Below are 923 nucleotides of genomic sequence, written 5' to 3'. Positions count from 1 at the left end.
TCAAGATCACTACCAAGAACCACCTCAATGCACACAATCTCCACAACCTTACCAAGAAGAACCACCTTCCTATTATGAACCCTCTCTCCAAAATGATGAACCTTCCTACCCACCACAAGCCCCAATAGACGATTCTCTCACTTTGTTACTTCAAGGACAAGAAGCCATGAAGCGGGATACACTTGAGTTTGTGACCAATTTGACCAAGGTGGTGCACACTTTAGCCCACCAATGTTTGAATACTCAAGGTGCTTCCATAGCCACATGTGGAACCGCAAAAGAAGAGCAAAGCAAGAAGGAGAGATTAGAAACTCCGGTGGGGGATAAGAAATGTCATTTCGTATTGGAGCAACTAGAGGAAGCTATAATCATTGAAGAAAAGGAAGAAGTGGTTGAAGATTTAGGAGGTGTTGAAAGTCCAAGGGAATGTAGCATCATGGAGCACTCTTCCAAGAAGCTTGATATTGATGTTGAGGAGGGCGCGCAACCTCCAAGGCATATCATCATTGGAGACTTGGAAGAGGCTTATCAAGAGATGGATTCAATCATGGATGAATTTCTCTCTACAATGGAATCTTCTCCCATTGGACATGGAGTTGAAATTATAAAAGAGTGTGCACAACCTCCCATACCCTTGGTGAGCAATGAGAAAGAGATCTACCAAGGAGAGAACGTTGGCGTGGCGTATATTGAAATTGAAGAACATGAAGAGGTTGATCAAGAGATGGATTCATTCATCAATGAATTCCTATCCAAAGTTGAATCACCTCCCATTAAACAAGATGAAGCTCTTGAAGACAACACCAAGCCAAGTAAAAGGGAAAAGGTTGAAATTGAAGAAGTTTGTGAAGAGGTGGAAATACACAAAGAAGAGCCTAAAGAAGTAGACTTTGCATTGTCTAAGTGTGGGGAGGTCTCCCTTC

This window comes from Arachis duranensis, chromosome 3, assembly GCF_000817695.3.
Source record: "Arachis duranensis cultivar V14167 chromosome 3, aradu.V14167.gnm2.J7QH, whole genome shotgun sequence".
In the NCBI taxonomy this organism is placed as follows: Eukaryota; Viridiplantae; Streptophyta; class Magnoliopsida; order Fabales; family Fabaceae; genus Arachis; species Arachis duranensis.
Note: the sequence above shows the minus strand (reverse complement) of the source record.